Source organism: Festucalex cinctus, chromosome 1, assembly GCF_051991245.1.
Source record: "Festucalex cinctus isolate MCC-2025b chromosome 1, RoL_Fcin_1.0, whole genome shotgun sequence".
In the NCBI taxonomy this organism is placed as follows: Eukaryota; Metazoa; Chordata; class Actinopteri; order Syngnathiformes; family Syngnathidae; genus Festucalex; species Festucalex cinctus.
The window spans coordinates 53,628,105-53,641,817 of record NC_135411.1 but is presented as its reverse complement, the minus strand read 5'-3'; the positions used below and the strand labels follow the sequence as shown (position 1 = coordinate 53,641,817).

At 39.7% G+C, this 13,713-nt stretch overlaps 3 long non-coding RNA genes across 5 annotated transcripts in view; 1 reads left to right on the top strand and 2 right to left on the bottom strand.

Annotated features, from left to right (window-relative positions):
* Positions 1-12,174, bottom strand: part of LOC144000484 (uncharacterized) — a 39,734-nt gene extending 27,560 nt beyond the window's left edge. For 2 of the 3 annotated variants that reach the window (XR_013278260.1, XR_013278263.1), the window contains exon 1: positions 11,754-12,174. This is a non-coding gene — a long non-coding RNA (uncharacterized LOC144000484). Of the gene's footprint in view, positions 1-9,355; positions 9,525-9,624; positions 9,869-11,753 lie in introns of those variants that run through there. The other variant, XR_013278264.1, reaches the window with a different exon arrangement.
* LOC144002252 (uncharacterized) lies at positions 1,706-2,978 on the top strand. The gene is made up of 2 exons (XR_013278700.1): positions 1,706-1,871; positions 2,075-2,978. It is a non-coding gene; the product is annotated as an uncharacterized LOC144002252 (long non-coding RNA).
* On the bottom strand, positions 3,567-5,562 carry LOC144002205 (uncharacterized). The gene is made up of 4 exons (XR_013278693.1): positions 5,067-5,562; positions 4,120-4,363; positions 3,836-4,019; positions 3,567-3,735 (listed from the first exon to the last, which is right to left on the bottom strand). It is a non-coding gene; the product is annotated as an uncharacterized LOC144002205 (long non-coding RNA).
* Positions 12,175-13,713: the final 1,539 nt, after the last annotated feature.

Genomic DNA, 13,713 nt, shown 5'->3' with positions numbered 1-13,713 from the left:
CCTTTCTCGGCTACAGTAATATCTGTTTTTTAGCGATCAAATCCCCAAGCCACTTAATTTTATTCGATATAGATGTCAGCAAGCTTTGTCAGGGTTAACATCAAGAAGTGATTTAATGGACAATGTCATGCTATCGCTAACCCACTCAAAAAGTCATTCCCAGGACGGGATCGCGAGAACAGAGACTATTGTTGCGGGGATTTTTTTTCTGGATGAAACACGATCCCACTGCTTTGGAATGGTGGACTTGGCTTTGCCCTATGCCTCCCCCGTGATCTCCCTTTTGTGTTCGCCGCTTGACATGTGTTCCGTAGCACTCGCTTTTGGATCTTTATCGCTTCCATGTGGTCTGTGGAAGCCTCCGCTATGCGCTTTATACATGGAGGGATTGATACTGAAAGAAACAGCCTGCTTCAATTCCCCCATGCGGGCTTGCCCAATCCCACCGGCAGGTTTTCCAATATACCAGGGATACCTCGGGGAAGGGAAGCAGACATACAAGTACCTTGGAATCCTCTAGCGACGAATCCTGAAATCCAGAGACTCCTCAAGTCATTTTGTATTGGCAAAGTCAAGTCAAGCCAAATCACTGTTAGCTTACATCAAATCCTACGGAAGTCAAGTCAACTTATTAATGCAGTCTGGTTTTCATTAAGAGAGAAGAACAATAAGGTCAGATATCGGTGTGATAGGCAAGAGTTGACTGTTGTTGACTTGTCTTTTAGTTTTTTTTCTCAAGTCATAAGTTATTAAAATAGTGACTCAGGTCCAAGTTGTAATGGCTCAAGTCCCCACCTCTGCCAAGATCCATAATGTTGGAAAACCCGCCTTTGACCCCTCTTCCATGATTATTGGAAGCATCAGGGATTGCATTGTTGGGAGGAGCTCATTTCCGGGATTAGTCCTTGATTTACAGTGAGGAAGTGATAGACTTTAACAAAATAAGAGGAGGGGTTTGGTTTATCCGCCTTTGCACTTGCCTTTGTTCCCATTCCCGTTCGTGTGATTTATGTCTCGGCTGATCCGACTCAATTGCAATCTGGGAAAGACGTTTTCAGCCCCATCGTAGGCTGTCAAGGAGGAAGAAGGGGGTCCAGCTCAGGGCCCGACATGGTTCACTGGTGGTCGGGTACAGTGGGTGGAATAATGGTGGGGCTTGGTTTATTTTTACGGAGCGTGGCTGCAAGGACAGGTGCTGCTTCACAGCTGCCGACGGAAAATAAACATGCTTTGCCGAATGCTCCATCACAGGCAGCAAGGCCGTCCAGCACGATTAAATGGACTGGCCACTCTAAACAAAGAGCCTGATGAAAGCTAACGAGCTAACCCAAGGAAATGGATTGCTCGTTAGCACAACTATAGACTGCATTACCGTTGGAGAAAAATAACCTCAAATGTCAACTTGAATGACACGGCAGCCTTTGATCTTTTTCAGACTTTTTACTGGGAGGCTGGATTTACGCCAAATGGTTCAAAGTTACACAATTCCGAATTTTTGCTCTCAAACGACACACTTCTTATAGGTGTACTGTAGTCAGACTAAATGGGAAAAAATATATATATATATTTTCAGATGGAAATCAGGCACCTCCCAAGTTTAGATAAAATTCAGGTAAGTATTGGATATAGACCACCAAAACAAATTTTTCACAAAACGTATATAGCCAATGAGGTAGGGAACTGGAGTCACATGACTTGATTTAAAGCCCCAGTGTGTAGCTCACGACCGCCATCTATCGGTCAAACAAGATAATGCAATGATTTTAAGCACACGAACTACGGCGTCTCAGAGAGACCCTACTTCAACAGCCTACCACCAATTTCACCGGAACAGAACGCAAACAACTTCTGGTATTCCCTCGAGTGATGACGTAAGTGAATTGCATTTGTTAGACATACTGTACAGATCCCTAATATTTGTGATTTAGTCATTTAATTTCAGAATTAATATTTTTGTCGGCATTGTTAGGAAATACTGTACGTCAGCTAATGATAATGGCTATCTATGTTCATATTTGTTAGTGCAACTAAACTATGCAACAGAGAACACACAGTTATGTTATATGTTTTATAGACATGTGGACCATCTCAAAGAGGGCGAGGGAGACGAGGAAGAGAACGCGGAAGTGAACGCGGTGTCTCGTAACGTACAATTATGTCATCATGGAAAAATAATTCCATTCGAGCATGCATGTGAATGGCTCAAAACATACCTTTGCTTGGAATATGTGGTATTTAGATTACATCGTTTGCTGATATGTTTAGTATATCGTGCAAAAATAATGGTGTTAACTGAACTACACATCTGCAACTCAGACTCGTAACCCCCCCGTGTCTTGTTGCTACTAACCACTCAGAAAAGTGCTGCTTACAAAAACATTTGAAACCCTTTACTCAGATATCGATTTGTCACCATGTTGAACAATTTTACCTAATAAATATCACTAAGCAACTTAATTAGTTTTGATTGAAGATACAACAGCTTCCTTGTACTTCGATGTGCAGGAATTTACATGGCTTTCACAAATAGTCTTGCTCATGTAATAATGTACTTCATTGGCTCAGTGACTTTCAGTTCATTGTTTGGTACCTCATCTGACATACAATTGTTACCTTCTTGCAGAGACTCGTACAGGAAATGACCATGGAGGAACATGAAGATATCCAAGTCCAGCTGATAGACTGACACCAAGAAATACTTTTTGACACATTGCTGACACATCAGCACCACCATGATTTCCTGTACCTGGATCCCACATCAGCACCACCATGATTTCCTGTACCTGGATCCCAGACTGCAGCACCTTGGTGACTTGTGGCAAATAAGTGACACTTTCCCAGATCCTCGAGGACAATACAAAGGTTTTTTACCTGGCATATAATTAGTCCATGTCTGACACTTGCTGTAGTTTGTATAACTTGTATATTGTTGTTGTGTGTTAATTTGTACATTTTGAATAACTAAAAAATACTATTTCCTTTGGCGTCAACATGCAGTGTTCATTCGACACCTAACCTAACACTATTTTACATGACCAGAAATGTAAAACATCAAAAGCCTGGAGAATTATTATAAATGCTTGCAATGACAAGCAATTCTTCATTGGCCAATGAATGTAAGGTACTGTACATGAAAATGAATAAATAAAATAAAGTAAAATAAAAGTCTACATGAAATGAACATATTAACAAAAAAAAAAAAAAATGCTGTTATAATATAATGAGCGACATGAATTGCAGTTGATCCAGAAATTTACCAATACGCTGTGCATTTCAAAATATGGAAAATAGACATACAGGTTTGGGCCAAAGGTAGTGTTACAGAGCAGGTATGTGTTGTACACAGCTAAAATATCTGATTAACTCAATACCATGATGGGTTTTTTTTTGTGTGTGTGTGTGCTGACATTGTCCCCCATTAACATTGCAACATTCCTCAAACTCTCCCGAACACACAGTATGATCTGTAACACTACTTTTCGCCTACTCTATGATGTTATTGGGGCAAAATCAAGGAAGGCTTGTCCATTGATTGTGTGAACAGACTGCAGTAAAAATGAAGTCACTTCAATGTTTGCTGGTTTTATTAAGTTTGACATGCTCCTTGACTGCACAAGTACATGTTATGGAGTGAGGGCATGTTCCCACCAACGATGATATCATATTCTTCAAAGGCTTGCTGAGGAAAGTGAGGGAGGAGTCACTCCATGGCTTCAGACACCTGGTCAGCAGGTCCTGTGTAAAACAAGTGGTGCTTGTATATGTGACCATTCCGTATTGCTTCACACAAAAAGTTCATGTAGTGTGCAATGCCGTCCATATGTAAATGACATACCAAGACGTCGGCTGACTTCAGTTTGTTGCAGCTCAGATATGGTAGGTGGAGATAATGGTGGTACAACACCGAAGCCTTCTGGGGTCCTGCATTCAAGTGTCCTCATTTGGGACATTCCAATTTGGCTGCTGAGGAAAGTGAGGGAGGAGTCACTCCATGGCTTCAGACACCTGGTCAGCAGGTCCTGTGTAAAACAAGTGGTGCTTGTATATGTGACCATTCCGTATTGCTTCACACAAAAAGTTCATGTAGTGTGCAATGCCGTCCATATGTAAATGACATACCAAGACGTCGGCTGACTTCAGTTTGTTGCAGCTCAGATATGGTAGGTGGAGATACTGGTGGTACAACACCGAAGCCTTCTGGGGTCCTCCATTCAAGTGTCCTCATTCGGGGCATTCCAATTTGGCTGCTGACTCTCCCCTTGATATTTTTTTTTCTTGCAGGTCGTTGATGTATTTAAACGGTGCATGAATGCTTGTATACATCAGAATATGGTTCTGGAACCCCTCAAGTTTGGCTGTTGATCTAGTGTGACACAAACAAAAACACAATTATAAAATAAAATAGAATAATTGATGATACTACTATATGTCACCAACTTTCCAACAAAGCCCCCAAAATAGAGGTAAGATCTTTAGTTTTTGGGCCCAAAACATTGTATTAGCTAGATAAAAGTAACTTGACTGCATACTGCATAGAATATGCAAAGGCTGCTTGCTTGTCGAATTTCCGTGGAAAACGTGGCAGCCTGTAAATTCTTGTGCACCCAATTACACAATGGACCAGTACACACTTGAGTGAGAGAGTTCAGACTCTAGCAGTGCTTACGGTACAGCCAGCATTTAAGTCCAGAAAGTTATTCCCTGCCGAAAATTAATTTCGAGAACACTATTTTCACCAACCACAACGAAAATAATTTTCAACTCCTCCACTAATACAGTATGCTTTAGATTCTCCATTGAAGTTATGGGCAAATATACCTCCGAAATCACAGTTACATTACATTACACAATAACTTGCGCATTTACTCTAAATATAACGTGCCAGCGGGAATCTTTTTTTTTTTTCAAAGCAAGTAGCTACATAACGAAATCGTTCGAGTGGTGCGGAGTTGCTAATCAACAGCTACAGTGATCGTAAAACAAAGGTACGAACATCGTATTAATTAGTACAGTGTATACTTTTTCTCTCGCTCTCAAAACGTAAACACAAATGTACTCTTACTTACCGGTCAAGTAGAAAGCAGTCGAAGGCACCGGCACGTCCCAAACCTAGTCTGTTCCTCATTTCTCTCCATCTGGCAAATGCGGCTACAATATAAACTCTTGTTTTGTCGCGCTGAAATAAAATAAATTCCCAAAGTAAGTGTGATGCTTGATAATGCTCTCTTCGGGGACCGGAAACTCTTCTTCTTCGTGGAAATGCGGTCGCCATACAAACCGGAAGTGCGTTCCAAAAACGCGTTAAGAAATGGAGCGCTGAAATTTGTGTTTGACGGCACCCGTAGCAGAAAGATGGCGGCGAAACATGGCGGACACTAGAAGCCGCGGCTCGGACATGTAAGATAATTTGCGATTTCTAGACTAACCGTTATATTTAAAAAAAGTACGTTTATGCGATACAACATATCTTTTTACATACTACTAACACAAACAATTGGTTTTTTTTTCCGAATGATTTATTGTTTCACCACTAGATGCCACTGTATAATACTGAGTGTACCTTTAAGTCAGACTCTCGAGTTGCCAATTTAAGGACTTTGTACTTGCTTGGCTAAAAGGTATGAAAGCTTCAACTTGACTTTGACTTGGTATTCATACGACTTGACCTTGGTTTTAGGGTAAAATAGACCTAATTATCAATATACATGCACCTGCACCCCACTTTGCCTAACATTAACCGGGTTTTGACCCCCCCACTGACACACCCCCACGCCCACACCCACACACACCAAGGACTACGTAATTTTCTTTGAAGGTTTAAAAACATTGTAAGATTCAACAGCTTTTCTATGATGATGTTTAGGAGACAGTCGCTCATATTGGATTTATGAGAAGAAAATATCGAAAGGGTTTAACATTTACAATTTCAAAAGTGCAAGATAATGGTTTAGGATAATCTTTTAGAGAGAACCACTAATCAGGCCTTTGCTGACTTTAATTGGAAGGGTGAAACTGGCCTCAGTGTAATGTACAGGACTGTCTCAGAAAATTAGAATATTGTGATAAAGTCCATTATTTTCTGTAATGCAATTAAATAAGCAAGAATGCCATACATTCTGGATTCATTACAAATCAACTGAAATATTGCAAGCCTTTTATTATTTTAATATTGCTGATTATGGCTTACATCTTAAGAAAACTCAAATATCCTATCTCAAAATATTAGAATATTTGCTCAGACCAAGTTAAAAAAAAATAAGCCATAATCAGCAATATTAAAACAATGAAAAGGCTTGCAATATTTCAGTTGATTTGTAATGAATCCAGAATGTATGGCATTTTTGCTTATTTAATTGCATTACAGAAAATAATGGACTTTATCACAATATTCTAATTTTCTGAGACAGTCCTGTATGTGAACCCGACTTATGGAATTAATATGGCCACCACTAAATTTTAAGACAAGTTTATCGTTGGGTGTAAATGGAGCTTGGTGGCAAACTATTTGCCATGAAATTCTCGTCATTTGTTTGTGGAGTTAGCACTCTGGGTGGCTTTTAATCAAATGCAGAAAGCGTGAAACTGTAATCCCTCATGTGTTTGATGAAAAGAAATACGACTATGTGACTAAACTGTTGAGTCATTGTTGAAAGGACCTCTTGACTGTAAAATGATGAGTGTCATTTGATCCTGATCTCGCTTCATCCTTTTAGCGTGTCCTTGTTTTCCCTTTGCGGAACGGGCCAGGCGTCTGGCGGCTTGGAGAAGGACCTCTGCGAGCCTCCGCTCTCATCATCCACCATGATGGCTGCCATTAACCAGCAAGTGTATTATTAGCAGCATCATTGCAGAGGTCAGGATGAGAAATCACTGCGGCCAATGCACATGCTCAGTCCGACATCACCTGCTCGCTAATGGCGGGTCACACCCAGGTCATGGATGCATCATGTCGTGTGGGACAAGTTATGTTCAATAGTCAATAAGAATGACATCCAAGTTTAAGACAACAAGCAATCAAAACATTACATGACAATAACCAGAATATTTTTAAAGCCTTGCTACTCCAGACAGGAGGTCCTTAAAGCAATTAGAAGAAAAACAAGTCACCTGCCAAGAAAGATACTTGGTGGGTGGGGATGGGGGGGTTGGACCCCTAAAATCAAAGTTGTCTTTGCAGGATTAAAAGACAATCAAATCAAGTATGCCAGGGAGGCTCCCTAATGGCCAGCTTCTATTTTGCCATATTATTTGATTAATCCCCCTATGCTGCCTCTGACTCATCTGCTGCTGGCAGACCCAGGGGGGCACTTGATGGCAAGTGGTGGTGGGGTGCTCACGACCCAGAGTTGAGCAAGTCACGACCAGTGTTGGGCAAGTTACTTCTAAAACCTAATATATTTCATATTACTAGTTACTTGCATTTGAACGTAACAAGTTTCTTTACAATGTTACTGTCTGTGTAGAGTAATGCGTTACTCAAGTTTAAGTTACTTTTGAGTTACTTAAAAAAAAAAAGGGGGGGGGGATTAATTTATTTAAAGCCCCAGTGTGTAGCTCACGACCGCCATCTATCGGTCAAACAAGATAATGCAATGATTTTAAGCACACGAACTACGGCGTCCCAGAGAGACCCTACTTCAACAGCCTACCACCAATTTCACCGGAACAGAACGCAAACAACTTCTGGTATTCCCTCGAGTGATGACGTAAGTGAATTGCATTTGTTAGACATACTGTACAGATCCCTAATATTTGTGATTTAGTCATTTAATTTCAGAATTAATATTTTTGTCGGCATTGTTAGGAAATACTGTACGTCAGCTAATGATAATGGCTATCTATGTTCATATTTGTTAGTGCAACTAAACTATGCAACAGAGAACACACAGTTATGTTATATGTTTTATAGACATGTGGACCATCTCAAAGAGGGCGAGGGAGACGACGAGGAAGAGAACGCGGTGTCTCGTAACGTACAATTATGTCATCATGGAAAAATAATTCCATTCGAGCATGCATGTGAATGGCTCAAAACATACCTTTGCTTGGAATATGTGGTATTTAGATTACATCGTTTGCTGATATGTTTAGTATATCGTACAAAAATAATGGTGTTAACTGAACTACACATCTGCAACTCAGACTCGTAGTTCCCCCCGTGTCTTGTTGCTACTAACCACTCAGAAAAGTGCTGCTTACAAAAATATTTGAAACCCTTTACTCAGATATCGATTTGTCACCATGTTGAACAATTTTACCTAATAAATATCACTAAGCAACGTAATTAGTTTTGATTGAAGATACAACAGCTTCCTTGTACTTCGATGTGCAGGAATTTACATGGCTTTCACAAATAGTCTTGCTCATGTAATAATGTACTTCATTGGCTCAGTGACTTTCAGTTCATTGTTTGGTACCTCATCTGACATACAATTGTTACCTTCTTGCAGAGACTCATACAGGAAATGACCATGGAGGAACATGAAGATATCCAAGTCCAGCTGATAGACTGACACCAAGAAATACTTTTTGACACATTGCTGACACATCAGCACCACCATGATTTCCTGTACCTGGATCCCAGACTGCAGCACCTTGGTGACTTGTGGCAAATAAGTGACACTTTCCCAGATCCTCGAGGACAATACAAAGGTTTTTTACCTGGCATATAATTAGTCCATGTCTGACACTTGTTGTTGTAGTTTGTATAACTTGTATATTGTTGTTGTGTGTTAATTTGTACATTTTGAATAACTAAAAAATACTATTTCCTTTGGCGTCAACATGCAGTGTTCATTCGACACCTAACCTAACACTATTTTACATGACTAGAAATGTAAAACATCAAAAGCCTGGAGAATTATTATAAATGCTTGCAATGACAAGGAATTCTTCATTGGCCAATGAATGTAAGGTACAGTACATGAAAATGAATGAATAAAATAAAGTAAAATAAAAGTCTACATGAAATGAACATATTAACTAAAAAAAAAAAAAAATGCTGTTAGAATATAATGAGCTACATGAATTGCAGTTGTTCCAGAAATTTACCAATACGCTGTGCATTTCAAAATATGGAAAATAGACATACAGGTTTGGGCCAAAAGTAGTGTTACAGAGCAGGTATGTGTTGTACACAGCTAAAATATCTGATTACCTCAATACCATGATGTTTTTTTTTTTTTTGTGTGTGCTGACATTGCCCCCCATTAACATTGCAACATTCCTCAAACTCTCCCGAACACAGTATGATCTGTAACACTACTTTTCGCCTACTCTATGATGTTATTGGGGCAAAATGAAGGAAGGCTTGTCCATTGATTGTGTGAACAGACTGCAGTAAAAATGAAGTCACTTCAATGTTTGCTGGTTTTATTAAGTTTGACATGCTCCTTGACTGCACAAGTACATGTTATGGAGTGAGGGCATGTTCCCACCAACGATGATATCATATTCTTCAAAGGCTTGCTGAGGAAAGTGAGGGAGGAGTCACTCCATGGCTTCAGACACCTGGTCAGCAGGTCCTGTGTAAAACAAGTGGTGCTTGTACATGTGACCATTCCGTATTGCTTCACACAAAAAGTTCATGTAGTGTGCAATGCCGTCCATATGTAAATGACATACCAAGACGTCGGCTGACTTCAGTTTGTTGCAGCTCAGATATGGTAGGTGGAGATACTGGTGGTACAACACCGAAGCCTTCTGGGGTCCTCCATTCAAGTGTCCTCATTCGGGGCATTCCAATTTGGCTGCTGACTCTCCCCTTGATATTTTTTTTCCTTGCAGGTCGGTGATGTATTTAAACGGTGCATGAATGCTTGTATACATCAGAATATGGTTCTGGAAGCCCTCAAGTTTGGCTGTTGATCTAGTGTGACACAAACAAAAACAAAATTATAAAATAAAATAGAATAATTGATGATACTACTATATGTCACCAACTTTCCAACAAAGCCCCCAAAATAGAGGTAAGATCTTTAGTTTTTGGGCCCAAAACATTGTATCAGCTAGATAAAAGTAACTTGACTGCATACTGCATAGAATATGCAAAGGCTGCTTGCTTGTCGAATTTCCGTGGAAAACGTGGCAGCCTGTAAATTCTTGTGCACCCAATTACACAATGGACCAGTACACACTTGAGTGAGAGAGTTCAGACTCTAGCAGTGCTTACGGTACAGCCAGCATTTAAGTCCAGAAAGTTATTCCCTGCCGAAAATTAATTTCGAGAACACTATTTTCACCAACCACAACGAAAATAATTTTCAACTCCTCCACTAATACACTATGCTTTAGATTCTCCATTGAAGTTATGGGCAAATATACCTCCGAAATCACAGTTACATTACATTACACAATAACTTGCGCATTTACTCTAAATATAACGTGCCAGCGGGAATCTTTTTTTTTTTTCAAAGCAAGTAGCTACATAACGAAATCGTTCGAGTGGTGCGGAGCTGCTAATCAACAGCTATAGTGATCGTAAAACAAAGGTACGAACATCGTATTAATTAGTACGATGTGTACTTTTTCTCTCGCTCTCAAAACGTAAACACAAATGTACTCTTACTTACCGGTCAAGTAGAAAGCAGTCGAAGGCACCGGCACGTCACAAACCTAGTCTGTTCCTCATTTCTCTCCATCTGGCAAATGCGGCTACAATATAAACTCTTGTTTTGTCGCGCTGAAATAAAATAAATTCCCAAAGCAATTGATAGCTTGATAATGCTCTCTTCGGGGACCGGAAACTCTTCTTCTTCGTGGACATGCGGTCGCCATACAAACCGGAAGTGCGTTCCAAAAACGCGTTAAGAAATGGAGCGCTGAAATTTGTCTTTGACGGCACCCGTAGCAGAAAGATGGCGGCGAAACATGGCGGACACTAGAAGCCGCGGCCCGGACATGTAAGATAATTTGCGATTTCTAGACTAACCGTTATATTTTAAAAAAGTACGTTTATGCGATACAACATATCTTTTTACATACTACTAACACAAACAATTTTTTTTTTTCGAATGATTTATTGTTTCACCACTAGATGCCACTGTATAATACTGAGTGTACCTTTAATGACAATTTTGAAATTAAAAGAAGAAAATGCAAAATTTACAAATGTGCTAGCACATGCTGGTAAAGCTAATTTCTAATGAGAATATTTGGTCCAGTAAATAAATAAATAATCCCACACTCCACCATAAATAAAATTCTCAACGTACTCAAATTAATTTACACACGGGAAAGATGAGTTTATATTGGCAATGTGTGCGCAACATTTTTTTTATGTATTAAAGTAAACTTGATCATTGAGCTAACAAATAATGATGAATTAAGTATAATTAATTGATCAATGGTCTAACAAAACGGATGGATGGAGTGAATGTGTATTAACCCCTTATCATACGAGCAATTTTGCTGAAAATTCTTTAAAAAAAAGTTGCATTCAAAGTAAGTTTGAAGCTGTTCCTGAACCATTTAGAGTATGCAGTAGTAGAGTAGAGAATGTTTGCCCGTAAGAGACCATCCGAATTTTAATTAAAAGCAAATACATCTATTGATAAAGAGATCTAATGGAAATAAAAAAATAAATAAATAAAAAAATAAAAATAAAAAACAAGCTCTCCAGGCTATGTTCACGCTCCAACCCAATTCGGGTTTTTTTTTGTGTAATGACATGACACAATCTCTTTTTTTTTTTTATGCCTCATTTTCAATTCATTTTAAATGAAATACGTATATCATTAGAGATGTGTTGTTACCTTCTCATTTGATTGAATGGGGATTTTGCTGACAAGCTTTTGAAACGGTGACGACTCAACTGTAGAAAGAGGCAGGGCATCCTCCACGATATACTCCGCCACCAGCCTTCGCACTTCTCCTGGGTCAAGCATCTTCACCTCTGGTCTGGAGAAATCCAACTTTCGTTGTTTTTGTTTGCTCGCGCTGTCATCTCCCGTCTGATTGCTAGCCAGCGATGGTTTAGCCACTAGCTTTATGTTGCTGTGCAGTCTTTCCAGGTGTTTCTTGAGGTTACTAGTACACGTAGACAGTTCCCTCGGCCTCCCACCAATACATAAAGTGCACCGTATTATGATGTTCTTCTTATCCTTTTTTTTCGATACATTCAAAATAGTGCAAATACAACCACTTAGAAAACGTGGAATGATATGCTGCTGCCATCTCACAAACTCCGAAACAAACCTCTTCTTCTATTATTTTAAAAGCGTCGTTTTCTTCTTCTCTTTCTCTGGGTCACTGATCTACATACGAATGGATTCTCTGTCAATGCGCTATCGACAAGCAGCGTTGATAATCCATTCATATGTAAGTCGGTGCATGTCGTGTAGACTAAACATTTCCGCCTTCAGAGGACCTAGCTTTGTGAATTTGCAGGGAGAATTTATGTCTGGTGCATGTGCAGTATTCCGCCTGTGCGACAGCTCGGATTGGGGATTGGAACGCGTTACCGGACTCAGTAACTGCAATCATATTACAAAAATAAAATGAGGAACGCATTATATTACTATGTTACCGCCAAAACGTAATATATTACTGTAATGCGGTACTTTTGTAGCGCGTTACCCCCAACACTGGTCACGACGCTGTACGGTGGCGGGGCGCATTCATCATGACATCACCTGCAACTTTCTGGATGCATAGTATCATTTTTTTGCCACCTACAACGTTAGAAAAAAAGCATTGTGGTTGAAATGCAGTCACAACCATTCTTCCATATGGCAAATGGCAAATGGCACTTCATTTATATAGCGCTTTTCCACCTTCAAGGCCCTCAAAGCGCTTTACATTTTTGACTACCCATTCACCTACTGATGACGCAGCATCAGGAGCAATATATATATATATATATATTTTTTTTTTATGACACTTATCCTGTACAGGTTCAAGGGAGCTGAAACTTACCCTAGCTGACTTGGGGCCAAAGGTGGACAACACTTGGACTAGTTGCCTATTAGTTGCATGGCACATACTGTGTAGAGTAAGACAACCATTCACTCTCGACAGTACACCGTCACTGAGTTGGAAATGAACCCACGCTGCCTGTGTTGAAGTCAGGTAAATGCACCGCATGAGTGACACAATATCATTCTCTCACAGAAGGTCATCTGGAAATGGCCAAATTAACCCTAAAACGGGCGACATCCTGTGTCTTTCACGTCATAGGACTTTTTTTTTTTTTTTGTGGGTCTACCCATGATAGACTTACAGTGCCTTGTACAAGTGTTCTTCCCCCTTGAGTTTTTCAACATTTTTACACGGTACGACCACAGACATATACTGTATATATTTCATTGAAATTTTATGTGAAAGTTAAACACAAAGTAGCACACAATCATGAAGTGAAATAAAGTGGATATCTTATTTCAAAATGTTTTACAACTTAAAAAAAAAAAAAGTATGTGCAAAAGTATTCATCCCCCTGAATTAATACTTTGTCGAACCCCCTTTTGCTGCAATTACAGCTTCAAGTCTTTTGGGGTATCTAGGGACTGAAATTTTTGCCCATTCCGCCTTGCAAAACTGCTCCAGTTTTTTTTGATAAATCATACTTGGAGCCTTTGCCTCTGTCTCCATCATATACGAGTCTGTTTCACCAATCCAACATAAGACGAGCTAGCGATGTTTGACTCCAATACATCTATCAAAGAAAGAGCAGCGTGTGACTCGAGGTTGGCTGACTCTTGACTCAGATGACCTGTA